General features: G+C 46.6%; 1 long non-coding RNA gene across 1 annotated transcript in view; it reads right to left on the bottom strand.

Moving 5' to 3' along the window:
- LOC147732451 (uncharacterized) overlaps positions 1-19,074 on the bottom strand; it is a 49,146-nt gene extending 30,072 nt beyond the window's left edge. Inside the window, exons 1-2 of the long non-coding RNA XR_015308660.1 lie at positions 19,036-19,074; positions 14,154-14,222 (exon numbers count right to left, since the gene is read on the bottom strand). This is a non-coding gene — a long non-coding RNA (uncharacterized LOC147732451). The remainder of the gene's footprint in view (positions 1-14,153; positions 14,223-19,035) is intronic.
- Between the last annotated feature and the right edge of the window lie 423 nt (positions 19,075-19,497).

Raw genomic sequence — 19,497 nt, 5'->3', positions numbered from 1 at the left:
TTGAATGATAATGTATTTGATGCACAATTTACTAATCGAATTGATATGATAATCGACATGATTTCATAATTGTGGATCTGATGCATGACCGTTTTCACTCTCTACATGGTATGTGCGCCACGCACTATACATGATCCAACTATTCGTGCATGAAACCTTTTCTCTTTCTGATGACAGTTCCCTTTCTTCTAACTTTATAGCTCCCCTCTATCTACACCTTTACTATGACACCGCCATAATGGTTAGGAAACTCGCACACAACACCGGTATGATTTGCGTTCTAGTCATTTGAATCCGGGACCTTTTTCAGGCTATTTAACCATTTCCGGGTCGATGATCACGTGTCCGTACCCGGAACCATTCCACAGGAGTACTCATCCTTACGGCTTTTCCCCGCATTACGGGTAAGAGATGATCCAATTTAAATATTCTATAGCTGTCTTAAACTTAGATTCAAGTAAAAACATACCGTATAGCAGATTCTTTCAGCTATCGATACCAAGTAGAGAGATTTAAGGGTCATGATCGATCCAACGATCTAATACAAAAACAAATGTATTATCATGACCAGCGAGAGCATCTAACCTTACCCTCTTGCTCTTTCCTACTCCATTTTTCTTTATATTCCGTTCCTGAATCAACTCACCTACTCATCCAGGGAATCCAATATTGAGGAGCCTCCACACTCCCCGTGATTTATCAAGTGGACGCCTACACCATTCAAAGTAATCCATTGCAGAAGTCAACCCACTGCACCAATACCTGATTTTGAAGGTGAGATGCTAGTAAACCCTGTTTTTTTTGGAATCGGGGCGTTTTGGCACTAAACACATGTAATTCTCAATTGGTTACAGTCCCCTGAATTTCGACCTTTTAATTCCCTCTTTTAGCATCTCCCCATTCCCATTGGACAGGATTAACACTGGACCAATATCGACGACGATTTGAAATCATTTAACCTGGTCTCGAGCGGGGTCGGGTCGGAATTATCACCGGCACAGCTGTGAGGTCCTTCTTAATATTTACTCAACATACGTAAATACCGAATTTCAGACACGATTCTCAATCGGGTCTCCGATGTTTACTCTTTTCTCCAAGACCCCGCAGTTTTACCTTCTTTCCCTTCTTTCTTTCTTCTTTTTGGTAACTCTACAGACCTGCGGTTTACTACCCATTAACTACAGGTAGGATGCACACCTTTTGGTATACTCAGGGAAACTGTTTTGAATAAACAAATGTCACCCACACAAATTTCCCTTCATATGCCTTGAAAACTTGACGTTTACACCCCTTCAGAGCAGGGATTCTTCAACTTCACACGTTGGCACCTATACTTTCACATTTCCCCTCTTGCTTCACTTCGATACGACATTCTGATCATCGAGAAACAATACTATACCATGTCACAGACGTACCAACTGTCGGACCACAATCCTGCTTGCGTCTACACCTCTCTACATCTACACTGGAATGAGGGGACGGTGTTGTGTGCATCCACTACATCTTTGCTGTTCATTGTCACAAGATTCACTCTCACCCTGCACTTGCACATAATACAGTCACCAAAGAAATCGTTATGTACATTGTAATGTTACCATGCACTCCATCTTTTATTTTGTATCCTCCCCAGCCCTGAGGAGTCGCGGAATTATTGTATTCCTTTGCGACGAAACACGCGTCGGCTGGCCATTCAAAATCAAAAAAAGAGGAGCCGAAATACTGGTTGTCCCCTTTTTTCAACGGTGGAAACTTGAACTTTTTTTTTTTTTTTTTAAATTTTTGAAAACCTTTATTGTGCATGAATAAGAGGACAAATACGGGTCTACAACCGTCAGGCCGACCACGATACTTATGTTAGCACAGGTGCAAGCATTACATTCCCCAGCAGCAACAGGTAAAATGTCAACAATCAACGTGCGTTACATTGGGAAAAGACACATCGCCGGGGAAGAGGAGAATTGAAGGTTAATTTTTTTAAGGTTTTTTAAGCGTTTTCATCATAAGATAAGTCAGTGAAGAGTAAGAACTAAGAAGATTCGAGTCCGCACTATGACTTCACGACATGGGCAAGCGGCATTATAGCTAAAACAACAGTAGAAGTAAGCGATTAGAACAAAATGGCGGTGCAAAACAACAGCAAGTCTTCATCCAGTATTTAGGCACCCCCTGCAGTGCCGCCCCCACCCCGTCAATCCCAACCCGGACCCAGAATCGAACCAGATTAAGAAAGCGCAGAAAACAGAAAAATAAGGCCCATAGAACTAAGGAATATCAAATTACCCCCCCACCCTGCACCATTGTGGAGGCTACGGCCTGCCCCCCCCCCCAGCAAAGTGCCTGTCGCCCTCTAAAGAACCCGAAATATAGACAAGAAAGGAAGAAGGAGGAAAAGAAAAGAAGAAAATTAACTCTGAATATAGGGAGCGAGAAAAGAATAAACTAGTCTACGACTCCCAGGGAAAGAAAGTGGGGAGGAGCCCACCCAACCTCAGGGCTCCCGAACTCCCCAGCCGCAATTAGCTCCCACACCGTGCATATCAATAAAGTAGGGACGTAGTGGACCCGGGGGGTCAGGATCGATAACTCCCAGGACCCCAGGCCAACTGAAAACCACCCCACCATCAGCAAGAATAGACATAAGGCAAATCAATTACAATATAAAATAAGAGAAAGCAGGATATGCAACATTGCAATAACATTTCAAGAATGAGGTGCAATCCGGGTCGTCGTCAGCCAAGCAATCAGTACAAACGAGGAGGTCACCTTCATCCCTGCCCCGAGCGCTGAAAACCCTCCAAGTATGTCCACCACAGCAAGCCTCTCTCAATCAGGACAAAGGAGCAAGATGGCCGCCCCCGACAACAAAGAAGCAGAGGAGGAAGGGACGAAAGTCTCAAGTCCATAACCAGTACAGTGGCAATTGGGATGGACTTTACCTTCATAACAGGATAATACACACTGTGCCCGGTCAGAAAAGGATTAGCAGAGAGTGAGGAACCCAGTTATACCCTTGAGGGCTTGGGTAATTCAAATGAAAGGGTAGAGAGGCCTTCAAGGGAAATACTTCATAAGAAAGATCAGTTGTTCAATATGTTTGTGGGATAAAATTAAATACCCAATGTATCAATCATATGGTTCAATGTACACAATCAATTTAGGAAACACATAAAAACATGTAAACGTATAAACAACAAAACACAAAGGTGTATCAAAAGAAGAATTTTATCAAAGATTTCATTAAGTCAGCAGTAAATCAAAAAAGCAGGTAAGGAGATGCTGATATGAAAAGCATAATGGCAGAAAATCAATAATACAGCAAAACCTAGAAAGGACATCTATCTCAAAACAAGAAGTGAGTTAAACACTGTGGAGATAAGATGTGGGTCAGAAAAGGAGCACTAGGGGCAGAAGTGTCCGAAGGGGCCAGCAACTGAGGGGCCGGGAAGCGGGCCCCCGGGAACAAGTGCACGGGCAGAGTCACAATAGCTGGGGTGGAGGGAGACTTTGTATCCACAGTCTCTTCAGCAAAGAAACGCACAACAATGTTACCAGGGACACGCAGCTCCCTCGCCGTCCCACTCGATAACAATGTATCACACTCCGGGGTGGTTAGAAGTACCAGGGGGTCGGCAGGACCCGGTCGCTTTGCTGCAAGCGCAACCGCATCGATCTTCCATGTCAGCTCGCGGACATTTCTCTGACATGCTGCCCGCAGGTCATCAAGGGCAGCCAGGACATCAGCGTAGGTCCAATCCTCCTGCATTATCGGGCAGGTCATAATATGCGGTGAAATCCTCGGCGTGGTCCCCCACTCAAGGATACGCAGGGCAGCACACAGTGAGGATCACCGAGCAGCCCGCACTCAGCCCGGGAGCCAGGAGGCGCCACAAGAAGGAGTCTCACAGTCATAAAGCGCGTAGCGTAGAGAAGCGCCGCCCGAAATGCCAGCCACACAGGGGAGAACCTCTCCGTCAAAGGGGAGCCAGCGTAGAGGAAGGGGTCAGTCTCAGCAGCCCTGTGAGCAACGTGCCACCCGCAGTCTGTATCACCCCCTCAGCCACCTCACCGGGAACGTCCAGCAGTGCTCAGCGATGGGGGTCGGCGAGGGCTTCAGGGACCGCAGCGGAGGTCAGCATACGCCCCGGGTATCGTACCAAATCCGCCGGCGGGGACCTTGAGAGAACGCCATCCACCTCAGCGCATTAGCGTCTCCATTTCAGCGCGGCGTAGGGGCAAATAAATATCAGTATAGTCTTGTAAAGGCAGACGGCTTGCGGAGCCGGGAGCTCACACGTCCGTCCCGTCTGCCATCTTGGCTCCTCCCCGGAAACTTGAACTTTTAATGTCCATTGAGACACCTATCTTCTGTACTTTCATAATTTAGTGTGCAACAGGTTTCTGCTTACTTTGTGTAGTGTGTGTCTCGTCACATACTCTTGGAGGGGTTATAGGGCTTTCTCTCCTCACCTGTTTGCACCTAGTGCCAAACACACCAATACCAACACCTCCTGCGCATCAACTACGAGCAGTGCGCCTAGCATTTCCCTCACTCCAAAAAACCCTGTTCTCAATTGATCAAACTCACCTGCTTGCAACTGCTGCCTGCAGCGCACATACGCTGCACGCACGTTGCACGCATGGGGGTATGGCCAGGCGCGGTGCGTCCATTGGGGCGTAGCCCCACTAAGCCCCATGGACCCACCGCGTCGTCACTGAAATACAAATGAAAATATTAAAATAATCGCGCTACCCGCCGGCCAGGAATCTGGGAGACACCCGACTTTTCCGGAGAGTGCGCAGGGGGGGGGGGGGGGGGGGGGGGGGACTGGGCCTGCTGCAGCTGTGCAAGTGGATTTTGGGGTAGAAACTAGCCCGCGCATGTGCAGATTGTTTCCCCTGTGCAGTTCTCCTTAGAGAGAGGACCAGGGGGCGGGCCGCAGCCCCCGGGGTTGCACAGGGCGACTGGGCGAGCAGTCATGGTGCCCCCCCAGCCAATCCTGGTGCTGCATACTGCGCCAGGATTGGCTAGTCAATACTATAGCCCGGGTCCTGCAAGGAGTGCTGGACGCAGAATTAGTTGTTTCTTTAATCAATAGTCTAATCTGTAAGCAAATGCAATTTAATATATTTCTTTTGGCCACGTACATATGTCAAAGGTCGTCTGCGTAGAAATTTGACCAGTAGCGAATAGACAGTTATTTTGGACCTAGACGCACTTCCTTGGCACGGTTCTCTTTACCCTTTCAGACACACATTAACTCCGCAAGCTCAAATGACTTGAGATAGTTCAGTGTGTTAAAGCATCTGCTGCAGAAATGTGTGCGTCTATTCCAGGTCACCCGTTTATTTCACGGCACGAAGTTGTAAAAATGCATACATGACTTTGGTGTGAATATGTACCATCAAAACTGCAGGGCCACACCAAAGGGGAGAGGATGTGGTCTGACGGTTAGCGCGGCCAACTTTGGTGCTGTGAAACCAGGTTCGAGCCTCTTATCGAGCCATAAAAATGTATACATGACTTTGGTGTTAAATAAATAGATGTTTTAAAAAACAAATAAAAATGATGTTCCGACTAAGGTGTGAAATTGGTGTCAAATAAATACATGTTTTTAAAACAATTAATATTAATCATGTATCATTGGTGCTGGAGTACAAGGTTCAAGACTGGCATTGAACACTGACAAGCTGTGTGAAAGTTATATGGTCATAAAAATATATGAATGATGGATGGATGCAGGGTGTGTGCATTAATGATTGTTGGGTGGATGGTTGGGTGGATGGGTGCATGGATGGATGCATGCATGATGGGTGGATGCATGAATGGTGGATGCAGGATGGGTGGGTGGGTGGATGGATGGATGGGTGGATGCATGAATGAATGATGTATGGATGCAGGATGGGTGGGTGGATGGATGGATGGGTGGATGCATGAATGATGTATGGGTGGATGCTTGATGGATGGATGGGTGGATGCATGAATGAATGATGTATGGATGCAGGATGGGTGGGTGGATGGTTGGGTGGATGAATGATGTATGGATGCAGGAGGGGTGGGTGGATAGATGGGTGGATGCATGAATGATGTATGGATGGATGCATGGATGCATGCATGATGGGTGGATGCATGATGGATGGATGGGTGGATGCATGAATGAATGATGTATGGATGCAGGATGGGTGGGTGGGTGGGTGGGTGGATGGATGGGTGGATGCATGAATGATGTATGGATGGATGCAAGGTGGTTCGGGCTCGCTCGCTGCGCTCGCTCGATGCGGTGCAATATGCAAATTAGTTTACACCTCACCACTTTCAAATGTCACCAGCCGCCCCTGGGTATGTCCAAAACCGGGTCACTCCGAAGTCAGGCTGTCTCTCTACAGCATGTAGATGCATGAATGATGTATGGATGGATGCATGCATGATGGGTGGATGCTTGATGGATGGATGGGTGGATGCATGAATGAATGATGTATGGATGCAGGATGGGTGGGTGGATGGTTGGGTGGATGAATGATGTATGGATGCAGGAGGGGTGGGTGGATAGATGGGTGGATGCATGAATGATGTATGGATGGATGCATGGATGCATGCATGATGGGTGGATGCATGATGGATGGATGGGTGGATGCATGAATGAATGATGTATGGATGCAGGATGGGTGGGTGGGTGGGTGGGTGGGTGGATGGATGGGTGGATGCATGAATGATGTATGGATGGATGCAAGGTGGTTCGGGCTCGCTCGCTGCGCTCGCTCGATGCGGTGCAATATGCAAATTAGTTTACACCTCACCACTTTCAAATGTCACCAGCCGCCCCTGGGTATGTCCAAAACCGGGTCACTCCGAAGTCAGGCTGTCTCTCTACAGCATGTAGGGGCGGGCTGGCCCTTGCAAAATAACATTAAAATATAAATAAACCCTCAGCATCGCTGCCACGGTTTCAGATTGCTATGAGTGAGATTTTCGTAATTTTACTGTAATTATGAGTGACATTTCAATGTCTGTGAGTGACACTTTGTCACGAGCAAAATCACGTGATGAGAGAAACCTAAATATCAGAAAAGACACCCGTTTGAGCAACGAGAAACTCAAGTGACGCCGGCCATGCTGAAAGTTGACAGGCACCAGTGTGGTCACTGCACGCTGGTGCGGTCTCTGCACTGATTAGGGCTGCCTGGGCCTCCAGTGCTATCTTGATCCTCGGAGGAGATATCTCAGGCCAATTCTTTAGGAATCTATGTGCTTCCCACAGTGGCTCGGGAGATTGTGCCAAGAGGTTTTGTTGCCTGGCAGCCTTGTTAATAACCCCTGTTTCATACCAGGAGTTCTCAGGTCCGTTGTAGTGTTTCGAGTGATTCATGGGTTTGAATCATTACGTGTTTTTAGTTTTTGTTATTGCACATCCATTTAGTGAACCTGTTATGTTAAAGATCACTTGCCACCAAAAGGGTCTCTGTGCTGGGGTAGAGGGGGCCACTACTGTTGTCTTAGTTATTTACACATAAGCTCGTCTGACCAGCCAAGTTTTCTGCGTTTTTATTCTAAATCTCTAGTTATTCACAGAAGATTTTATTTCAATCAAGGGGGAAAGTGGTCCGAGTGAAGGAAGAAGACAGAAAACCTGACTCCCTCAGTCTCTTTTACTTCTAGTAACAGTATATGTGGACCTAGATGGGGAGTGCATCACTGTCTGCTGCCCTGCCCCGCGGTGACGGGTAGCGCTGGCGGGCTGCAGGTCACAGGGTCATTCCAATCCAATCTGAACATCGGGCTCCTAGGGCCCGATGTAGGTAGCCCTTTACCGATCCGAATCGGCCGAAAATACCGATTTTCTGCCGTTTCCGATCGGTAAAGGGCTATCGAGATGTAGGGGCACATTTTCGGTAATTTTACCGAATCGTTATCATTAGCGAATCGGTAAATTTACCGAATCGGTAATAGTTACCGATTCGGTAATGATACCGATTCGGTAAAATTACCGAAAATGCAATGTAGGTAGCCAATGTTCCATCAGCACATGGCTTACAGAATCGGTATTTTACCATGGAATACAAATCCATGGTACAATACCGATTCCTGTGTACATGCACATCTGTGCATGTACACATGTGCCATGTGACAGACAGACGTGCCCTTAGGGCATGTCTGTGTGCCACATTGCACACATGCCCGTTTTGGGGGTGCTAGAGGGTGTCAAAGTGACACCCCCTGCACCCTTGCCAAATTCGGTATTTACCGATTCGGTAAATACCGATTCGGTATTTGACTTTAATCCTATGGGCTTCAAAGGCCCATAGGATTCAATAGCAAATACCGATTCGGTATTTACCGAATCGGTAAATACCAAATTTGTAAGGAATCGGTAACGATTCCAGATGTTGGGACCTACATCCCATTTACCGATTTTGAAATACCGAATCGGTAAAATTCGGTATTTCAAATTCGGTAAATGGGATTTACCTACATCGGGCCCCTAGTGTCTCCGTAAGGGGATATGCGGTGAGTGAGTTACTGGTGTTATGGTAGCTGCGCGCTGTAGGGCTATTTTAGGTAAATGCCATCGAATCAGTAACTTACGGTTTTGCAGCCTCTGTGTGGCCGCAGGAACTGCTCCAGTGGCAAGCGTCGGCTCGGCCATGATTATGCAGCCTGAAACTTTGTTATCACGAACTGAAGCGTGCAACAGCCAGCCGCAGCAGTAGGAAGTCTGCAATCTTGCCATACTGATCTGGGACAGCAGGAGGGGGTTAAAACACTGCAGTGAGTTCTGCTGCCATGGGGGGCGTTCAGAGTTTGCCATGAGCCCCCGGGGGGGGGGGGGGCTGTGCATCAGCGTCGTCGCTATTTCCTGGTTAGGTAATGCATCGGAGCATTGGCAATGGCAGTGTGTGCTGCTCCTGCGTGTGTCACAGTAAAGTAAATGCCAATCCAGCGAGCAGACCCGACGATCCACCGGCAGCTGAGTGAATCACACTGACCCTGCTGGTCGATGCTGGAGTGCTTTCTCAGCAGCCCAGACAACACACCACCACTATGATTGCACTTCACTTCTGCGCAGAGCTGCGCAGAGCCCCAGAAGCATGCCAAACTGTTGTGTTTTCCGTGGGAGTCATTGCGACCTTGAGGCGGCCCGTTACTGAATAGTGAGTCCCTAATGATATCTCTCTGCTCAATAACATTCTCTTTTAAATTAATATCGTGGTCATTATGATTGTCTTCAGTGGCCTGCTGTCGTGTTTCAAGCAGGAATGTGCCAGGCAGTGATGTGTGATACTGATCCATGCAGCAATGCGTGAAGATGTAAAGAGATTTTTCAGAGCCTTTGTGTAGGTTTGTTAAAAACCTCACATCTTGTCAAGAACTACAAATATTTCTACTTTCTTATTTCTGTTAGAAAGTTATGACTTTTAAGACAAATTAAACTGCACATTTACTCATTTACCATTAGCAAATTGATCTGTCAAAGAAAGCATTGCAGGAAAGAGGTTGAGCCTGATGTACAATGTTTTGCATGATGTGTGAACTGAAGTAATTGTGCCTTCTTACAGTTCTCTTTGCTCAAATGGGTGTAATTTCTGATATTTATGTTTCCGTTGTTTTTAGGTCTCGCCTGTCGATGCGCATGCGCATCGAGCAAGCGAGAGTATTGGGACTTATCCACTCTTTCCCCAACTTGCAAGGAATCGTGGCGATTCCTTGCAGTGCCCGTGACTTTTAAGCTCAATGCGCATGCGCATTGAGCTTAAAAGCGCGTGCACGTCCGTCTTGGTTTACCCGCTCCGCCCCCTCCCCTTCCCGCCGTGTCGCATTTCTCCTCCCCCCTCCCCTCTCTTCCCTCCGTCTTGTTTGGTTGTCCCTCCCCTTCCCGCCGTGTCGCATTTCTCCTCCCCCCTCCCCTCTCTTCCCTCCGTCTTGTTTGGTTGTTTATTTTACCCACTCCGCCCCCTCCCCTTCCCGCCGTGTCGCATTTCTCCTCCCCCCTCCCCTCTCTTCCCTCCGCCATCGCCTTCGTGGTCTCTCCCCCTCTGCCATACAGCCCCAGCAAGTCCGTTATGAAAGGAAAACACTTCTATTTTCCCACAAGTATTGCTCTGCAGTAAGGAGCCTCAGAGAGTCAGACGGCGTGTCTCAGTTAATCTTGCGCCGCCTGCGATTTCCTCAACCAGCACCCAGCGCCGGTCAGCAGTCTCACGCCTCACAGCCACCAGTCAGCCTCCGTCCTCGGTGCCTCCACACCATTGTTGCTGCGTAGCAGGATCGGTACAGCGCTGCCACCTCACCTCTCAATGCTGTAGGTCAGGGCGCAATGTGCGTGTCCCAGCGGCCACTCCAGCATTCAGCACCTCCTCGCCTCACCGCCTCGGTCTGCCTCTCACCTTCGCACCATCAGGCCTCCGCCCGCATCCCATAACTGCCATCTTGGGAGCGTAGTGCACCACAGGAAGGTTAAGGCGATCTCGCCCTCCAGACTTCTCCCCCAGGACTGCCGCCTCCGCAGTTTTCCGCTGTGAGTCTGCACGCCGAATCGCCTCCCAGCCGCTCACAAACAGAGTGCACATCTCCCGTTGCCGCAGCCGGTGGAAGTCTCCCCCTCAGTGCGCTGCCGTCATTTTAGATGCGCAGCGCGCAGCACTCAATCGGGTGATTTTGCTGCACTTACACCCTTGTAACAGCACCAATGCGCCCCAGCAGCAGTCCAGCTCATGCACCAGGATTTCCGCAACCAGTTTTGCAGTAAGGGGCCACCTTAGAATCGCCAACCCCTCACCCTCAACCCCTCACCCTCACTCACTCACCCTCAACCCCTCACCCTCAAACCCTCACCCTCACTCACCCACCCTCAACCCCTCACCCTCACTCACTCACCCTCAACCCCTCACTCTCACTCACTCACCCTCAACCCCTCCCCCTCGACCCCTCCCCCTCAACCCCTCACCCTCACTCACCCTCACTCACCCTCAACCCCTCACTCACCCTCAACCCCTCACCCTCAACCCCTCACTCACCCTCACTCTCACTCATCCTCACTCACCCTCAACCCCTCACCCTCACTCACCCTCACTCACCCTCAACCCCTCACCCTCACTCACTCACCCTCAACCCCTCACCCTCAACCCCTCACTCACCCTCACTCTCACTCAGCCTCAACTACTCCCCCTCACCCTCATTCACCCAAAACCCCTCACTCACCCTCACTCACCCTCAACACCTCACTCACCCTCACTCACCCTCACCCTCACTCACCCTCAACACCTCACCCTCAACCCCTCACCCTCACTCACCCTCACTCACCCTCACTCACTCACCCTCAACCCCTCACTCTCACTCACTCACCCTCAACCCCTCCCCCTCGACCCCTCCCCCTCAACCCCTCACCCTCACTCACCCTCACTCACCCTCAACCCCTCACTCACCCTCAACCCCTCACCCTCAACCCCTCACTCACCCTCACTCTCACTCATCCTCACTCACCCTCAACCCCTCACCCTCACTCACCCTCACTCACCCTCAACCCCTCACCCTCACTCACTCACCCTCAACCCCTCACCCTCAACCCCTCACTCACCCTCACTCTCACTCAGCCTCAACTACTCCCCCTCACCCTCACTCACCCAAAACCCCTCACTCACCCTCAACACCTCACTCACCCTCACTCACCCTCACCCTCACTCACCCTCAACACCTCACCCTCAACCCCTCACCCTCACTCACCCTCACTCACCCTCACCCTCAACCCCTCACCCTCACTCACCCTCACTCACACTCACCCTCACCCTCACTCACCCTCACTCACACTCACCCTCACCCTCACACAGTGCAATAGTTCTCAGACCATTTCAGTTAGAGCTTTTAGAAATGTTTATGGCTTTTTTTATTTGTAATACTTTAGCATTGGCTACAGGAAACAAAAATGCTAAACATTTACAAAAAAAACCCATAAACAATTCTAAAAGCACTAACTCTAATGGTGCGAGACCTATTGCATTTCCAATGCTTGTTATTGCTTGATTTTCCTTGCAAAAAAAGTGTCACTCATAGTTGTTGAAATGTCACTCATAATTAAGCTAACATTATAAAAATGTCACACTTAGCAATCTGAAATCTTGGCAGCTATGTTATGTCCGGCCTGCTGTTGTTACCTGTACTTCCAGTGCTAGCTGCGCCCCTCCACGTGCACAAACCATGAGTTGAACATTGCAGGCATTGCCCTGCAACTGCAGAAACGTAGACATGGCTGCCGGTTGTACAGTGGGGTGTCGGACAACATTCCATGAAGTATAGAACCCTGTGAATGCTCGTAATTTCTGCGTTTTTATTTCTTTATTTGAAATTTTATACCACACGCAGACAACATTAAAGTACTCTACAGTTATATTTTTTACAAAAAAATATGAGAAATGATTCCAAATAATTAACATATATATTTACAAAGAAATGTTCAGGATGACGTCAGAGCATTTTGCAATTTGTAGATACATATTCTGAGAAATGCATCCAAGCCATACAATCCATGTTAGCAAAGATGTGTTGTCTTATAGTGAACGTTAAGTCGTCAGTTTGTTCTTCACGCTACAATATTTGATTTAAGAATTTAACTGCATATGTGGCGGTGCTGGTGCTGAAGAGAGCTGCAATTAAATGTCTCAAACGTAAATGTTAGTGTGGTGGCAGTCTGTGTGTTCTCCTTTGTACTGCCGGTCACCGGTGTATTTAACTGTGTATCCTTTGACCGTGTCATGTATGTGCATGTAACTTGCATGATCGAGGTAACTATTATCGGCAATACTACGTGTCTCTCAGTCCTTTTTTCCCCAGCCCTCTCCCCCCTCCCCAGGGGCGGCAATCAGAGGGATAGCCCCGGGCGCCACAAGCTCTAGCTACGCCTCTGGCTATAATTAAGTGTACTTTTTTTCCAATCAATATTTGGTGCGTGCGTGCATGTTTGAATATTTGGTAAGGATTTTTGTGAATGGATGTGTGTGCGATTGGGCATCTGTGATGAGTGTGAGTGAGTGTGCATGTGTACGTATGTCTCATCCGCCCCCTCCCTCCTAAAATTGCTGGCCATCACTGGTAGGAGCAGTGGCAAATGAAAGTGGAAACATGTTCAAAAGCTTGGTAGTGAGAAGAAATAAAATCAAGATTTTCCAAGGAAATTGAAGAGAAAATTCGAAGTTTAATAAATAATCATGGTATATTTGCTTTCTGGAGCCCTACTGCACACTTAAAAACATGTTTCACACTTTTTCCAGTAATTTAATGCTACCAGTAGGTGGTGGACTAGTCATTTGGAACAAGCCACCTTTGTTTTCATTTAATATTGATACTTTCTGGGACAAGCACGAAAATGCCCTTTGTTTGGCCAGACTTGGGAAAATATTACGATTTGGATGGGGCTGTATTCCAGGGATGGGTACTGCTCCACTGACCAGAAGTGGCCCGGTGCACCTACACCCGGATTCTTGAGGTGCAGCAACACCACGTCCTATTTTAACATCTGGAAAATATGATCAGCACATTCATATGCAGACCTGGCAGGGTCTGCGAGCTCTAGCACAGCTAGATCTGTTTTTCAAGCTATTCCTCCAGCTTAGATGATTCCTGCCTGTCCAGCGCCAGCTTCACCTCTTCCACAACATCCTCACTATCAACCTCCCCATCCACAGACAGATACTCCCGGCCCAATTTACCACTGGCTCAGTGTCGCAGTTGAAAGGGAAAGAATGGGGCAGCCTCAGGTGGAAAAGGACCCACTAATTCAAGGTCCGCATTCTTCTTCCCAATTTGAGGGACAATAACTCCAACCAGGCAGATTTAGATGCAGGAATACTTCCTAGAAAGGTTAATTCGGGAAACCTGTTAACCGCACACCTACATGTACCCCTTTTCTTGCACCTGTTGTCAGCAACATAGTATGGAAATGGCACTGGGGGAATCTGGTCCAAAATACTGCATCCAAGTGGCTAATGACAATGTAGGATCCAGGGCATAACAAGACTAGCCCATCACCTGCAGATAAAACAGCAGGGAGAAAGTTGGGGCCAGATTGCACATAGAGGTGTTATGGAGTTTTCAACAATAAGCAACTTCACCAAGAGCTGCAAATGTTCATGTGTCAACAACACCTCAAGTGTGGTAAATGATTTACCTGTATCAGAAAGCTTTCCAAATGACACTTCTTTCAGGTGTGGTCGCCTCCAATGAGAGTCCTGTGGAGCTGGAAAAAAGAGGGGAAAGTGTCAGCCATAGTCTCCGATGATGCCTGTGCAGATGCTGCATATGGGCATCAATTTACCTCCAGCTCTGGTCCAAACATTTTCTTAAATGCAGGCAGATTGACACCTGTATGAATGCTCTGCGCCATTTTTGTCACTAGCCTAATTTTGAGCCCATTTGTTGCTTTGTTTACATCTGGTGGCCTGCAGTGGCCTCTCCTGATGATCCAAAAAGGCAGATGCCGATAATGGCCCTAAAGTATTACCACTCCTGTCTCCCTCACACACTGATGTGCAGTTTAAATAGGCTAAGGACAGAAGCATGGACACAGACTGGCTTCTCCAAAAGAACACATAAATTGAGGAGTTTAGAAACAGTGAGGCAGATTTACAATTTTTTTGCGCAATGCAGCTCAGCCAGCAAAGTTGCTGCACTGAGTTGCGTTAATGGGAAAAAACAAAATAGGATCATAGCTACAAAGGTGTCGCACTGTTTTTCTCTTCTTTTGGTCTGGTATACTGTTGACTGCCAGGCTAGAACACAGATACCCTTGCACCAAATGTGATGGTATGTGTGCGGTGTGTCAAGCATAGATATTGTACTGGAAGGGGACTTTCCAGGACAAAACCTATGATGTATTACTTATCCCACTTTATATGTTTGCTGTGCAGTGCAGAAGACTTGTGAAGTTTGAAAAGATTTGGGAAAAGAAAATGTTTCTCAAACCTTATGGCTGCTACAAGAGGAATCATTTCTTTGGTTGAAAGCATTGTCTACCAATGGTAGTACAGTTATTTTTGGATCAAAACCATGGGGGGCTGCATGGGAATGCCTATGTACCATCCATGGAACCCCCCCTTGATGCAAAATAGTGCATAGGCAAAATATTTTATTCATTGGAATGTAAATTCTGACACACCATTTTATGCTGGGTTTGCATCACTTTTGGGAAAGTGTTGATACATTTTCCCCTTTATTTCAAGGCTTATGCATTGTGACTATCCAATTATGGTTCTTGACTTAGTGGCATCCATTCATTGGCATAGGAGTACTCAATAAAAACATTTTTTGGGGACTTTTTAAAATAGAAAATACAAAAAGTCTGCCCCTCCCATGCGAGAGTCTTGTGGTTATTTTGTGATTGATTGGGTTTTTGGAAACCTTTATAGATTTAGTGAGATTTGCAAGGCCACTGGCCTGCGCCACCACTCTCAAATGTATTCCAGTGCCATTGGAGTTACGCGGTGGGTACAGACACATGGCCGAGGTCTACTGAAGTGAGCTTATAAAAAAAATATAGGTTGATCATCCTCAGAAACAGGCATTCTAGGGGGTAATGAAGAATTCCATTACAAGAGCAGGGAGAGTGGATCTGAAACTCTGTTGAGCCCTTCATACATATAGTCTATGCAAATTGACTGATTCTCCTTTGAAAGCATTTTAGGTTGTCAGGAGATAAAGAGTATTAGAACATTGGAATGTTGGGAGCTCCATTGAAAACAATGGAGTGCTCCGGGCTTATAATGGCTGGTATAAGTCTGGAGCTCCAACATTCCAATGTTCCTTTGTTCACAGCTCTGGCTGTGAACAAAGGCTTCAGGGAACCTGAGGGGATTCCAATCCCCTCACTCTCCCAAAAGGCTTTGTTTTTTTTGTTAGAACATTCTGTCCTCTAGTGACAGAATGTTCTAATAGCCTTATAGCCCTTCGTAGATGGGCTATACCGCTATTAAAGTCCCTCTCCCTTGTTAAAGGCCCTCGCCTTCGGCTCGGGGCCTTTAACACTGGAGAGGGCCTTTAATATAGCCTTATAGCCCGCCGTAAAGGGCTATACCGGCTATTAGAACATTGGAATGTTGGGAGCTCCATTGAAAAGAATGGAGTGCTCCGGGCTTATAATGGCTGGTATAAGTCTGGAGCTCCAACATTCTAATGTTTCTTTGTTCACAGCTCTGGCTGTGAACAAAGGCTTCAGGGAACCTGAGGGGATTCCAATCCCCTCACGCTCCCAAAAGGCTTTGTTTTTTTTGTTAGAACATTCTGTCCTCTAGTGACAGAATGTTCTAATAGCCTTACAGCCCTTCATAGATGGGCTATACCGCTATTAAAGACCCTCTCCCTTGTTAAAGGCCCTCGCCTTCGGCTCAGGGCCTTTAACGCTGGAGAGGGCCTTTAATAGCCGGTATAGCCCTCTACGGCGGGCTATAAGGCTATTCTGCAGGTTGAGGGGGGGGGGTCATTCCAGAGCAGGTCTCTCCAACCACGCGATTTGGAGCTACCAGTATTTCCCGGACACCTTCATAATAACTCACAGCTTTGTGTTAATTTTTAATTAAGCACAATTTGGTCATATTTTCCTTTTAAAGTTCAGGGAAGGCTGTGTTTATTTTACATTATTGTCATCAGGCTGCAGATAGCTGGGCCTGATAATGAACAGTGCTCAGTCAGATGTATGACCCAGGCTGTGGCACAGAGGTCAACAACTGAAGTACTGAGGTATTTAACTCATAAAAGACCTTGTCAACTCAATATTGGAGCTGTGAACAAAATGACATTTCTGAATGCTTTTAAATGGGAGAAAATTGAATGAAAAGTTACCTTACCTTCATTTGCATTTCCACCCATTTTAAGGTGTTGCATTTACAAACAGCAGGCCCCTTACTCCTGATGGCCAGTGGGCGCTGTGCCATAAGTATAAATAAAAATAGAAGCTTTTTTTTAAATGAAAGAAATTTAAAGTGCAGAAAAATGTCCCAAATTATGAACATTTTTACAGTACATTTCTCTGCACTTCAAATTTCTCCCATTTAAAAAAATATATTGTATGTGTGTTAAACATGTAACAGTGCCACATACTGTGCTGCAAGTTCATTCAAAAGGCAACAGGTGATGATCTGCATGCAGAGCAAATCAAATATTCACCCCAGTCAAGAGATCTGGGGTAAATCCATTGTTCTTTTTCTCACCATTCCACCCCAGTTAAGACCCAGCCATATGCAAATCAGTCTTGACCCTGCTCCTCATGAGAACAGTCCAGCCCGAAATGCAAAGCCAGGTGCTCCCTGGACAGGAAAAAAGGATCCTGTGACCGGTTTCGGGGGATCACCCCGGTGGTCCGGGTTTGCTCAGATGTGGGTCCTGGGCTCACTGTGCCACTTAATACAAGCTAGCCTGGCTGATGAGGGGTGATGCCCCGAAACCGCTCCTGGGATGCTTATTTCCAGGCCTGGGAAGACCTGGCTTGACATTTTGTGCTGGACATATAAATGCATTACTCTGTGTGAAAGTGGTGTTCCATGGGTGTTGCTGGGGTGTTCCCACGCAACACCAATGGATTGTGACACATTCCCAGATTTACAAGGTTTTGTGCAAGGGAAAGAGTCAGATTCTAATGCCTCCCCAGGTGAGATGTTAAAGTGGCGCAATTAGGAGAAATATCTTTATTTCTCCTCGTTTTTACTTTTGTGCTGCATTCTAACACACCTAGAATGAGGAAAACGGCAACAATTATGCTTTTTTTTGGCAGAAAGATGTCTCTTTATGCACAAAAAACAATTATTGCTGCAACCCAGACACTCTTACACTCTGGTGTAATGGTGCCTGCATCGGTGCTAGGCAGTCAACTATGCACCAGCGCATAGGGAAGAACAGGAATACACTGCATTGCCGTGAATACGATGCATCCCTGCACTTTCCTAGTGACACAGATTGGCACAGCAAGATGGTTTCCAGCGCTGCGCTGCATTATTTTTTTTGTAAATATACCCCCAGGAGTCGTTTTTCAGTTAATTTCTCACAATGAATCAAGAACGTGTGTCAACCTCAATTCATAGGCTGTCTTTGTCAGCTGTCCCTGCACTCATTCAAACTGTGATAAACTCATCCATTTCAAATCCTACATTCAACACACCTACACAGCCATTTAGGTCGTTTCATCAGAATCATGGGTGTTAGGAGAAGTGGCAGGTCCAAAGCAAAACTGTGAAATAACTTGAACATTTTCCAGAATTAAAAAATAAAGGCTGAAATATGAGTAAAGCGTGTAGTGTGTTGCAGCTGAAGCCACCAGTGATCTCTAAAAACACCCCCTCCTGTCAGTGAGTATACCACAGAACGCAGACTCATCAGTTCAGTGGTGCCTCCTCCTGCAGGGGGAACTGTACAAAAGTGTTTATAGTTCCACTCCCATGAGTGCTAGAGCCTCAAGTCATCACTCATGTGAAAGCAAAGATACTCGATGCCAGGATTCCCCTATGTAACATCCTTAGAACACAGCCCTGTCACATATATTGCCCTTAGTAAATGCATGAACATAGGATGGGACCTCTGCATAACATATCTACATTGATTAGAAAAAGTTTCTTAAAAGGCATGAAGCTATCTGTAGTATACTAAAGTGAAGTTATAAAGTCAGTACTCAAGTATATCGTATTAATAATGATAATGCATATACTGAGTAAACATGAAAAGTAACCTCAAACAAAAAAAAGAACAAGAAAAAGAACTAATTTAAGAAGGAAGAATACATTATTAAGGGTTTCAAAGCCTACATTGGCAACAGAATATATACACATGGCTTGAAACTAACCCCTGCAGGAAAATCCCATACTAGTGATTATTCAAAGCAGCATTTTGTGAAGCATTGAAAAAACAAAGAGGAAACACAAAACATTTGAAAGGTGCATGGTTTTATCTAGACACTGCCAGAATCCCCCAAGAATTAACTCCACAACATCTCTACAGATTCAGTATCACTCAGACCTGCTAATATCTGCAAACTGCCTGTACTGCTCATAACCATTAAGCCAACTCACCTGCTGGGTCTGGTTCTGTAAACCTTCGGGGAAGAGATACAAAGATATTATATTAGATTATGTGACTTTTCCGACTGCTTAACATTTTAATAAATATGGAGAGTAGAATTTGAGAATTAAATACAAAAATATTATGAAATTATGTTTGGGTTTCTCAGACAATATAAAATGGGGAAAGCCATTAAATTGGTGTAAATCTGTATAAGGGAGAGAGTGGACTCTTACCTTAGAAGAAGACATGAGAGTCTTTCTCCGCGCCTTAGAACACGCTGGGCTTTAAAGCTCTCCAAATGCTGCTATTCTGGTTTTTCATATTCCAGTCAGTGGTTTTATGTTTAGATCTAGGACGAAAAACCAGTTCCCAACAATGGTGACTATTTGGCTTACTGGAACAGTGAAATATGGATGTTATGTGATCAGTAAAACAGGTCCACGCCTATTTATTTTTTGATGTTACAGGTG

This window comes from Lissotriton vulgaris, chromosome 2_1, assembly GCF_964263255.1.
Source record: "Lissotriton vulgaris chromosome 2_1, aLisVul1.2, whole genome shotgun sequence".
NCBI classification, from domain to species: Eukaryota; Metazoa; Chordata; class Amphibia; order Caudata; family Salamandridae; genus Lissotriton; species Lissotriton vulgaris.
This window is presented reverse-complemented; position numbering and strand designations above follow the sequence as displayed.